Genomic DNA, 207 nt, shown 5'->3' with positions numbered 1-207 from the left:
TGAAGGCGGAGCCAGTATTTAAAGGTTGTAAGCCACGCACAGGTTTCCATCAAGGACGAGCCAGTTTCCAAATATATGACCGCTTTCGGTACACAATTTGGTAGGGCCATACTTTTCCGCAGAAATTTGGATTGGACTCGTTCAATGGCGTGGTCAAAAGCTGTAATCCAGATTGGGATGCCGTACAATAACTGGGAGCTAACTTTG

The sequence above is a fragment of the Gekko japonicus genome, unplaced genomic scaffold (genome assembly GCF_001447785.1).
Source record: "Gekko japonicus isolate JY-2015 unplaced genomic scaffold, Gekko_japonicus_V1.1 scaffold794, whole genome shotgun sequence".
In the NCBI taxonomy this organism is placed as follows: Eukaryota; Metazoa; Chordata; class Lepidosauria; order Squamata; family Gekkonidae; genus Gekko; species Gekko japonicus.
The sequence above is the reverse complement of the archived record's forward strand: the minus strand, read 5'-3'. Positions refer to the sequence as shown.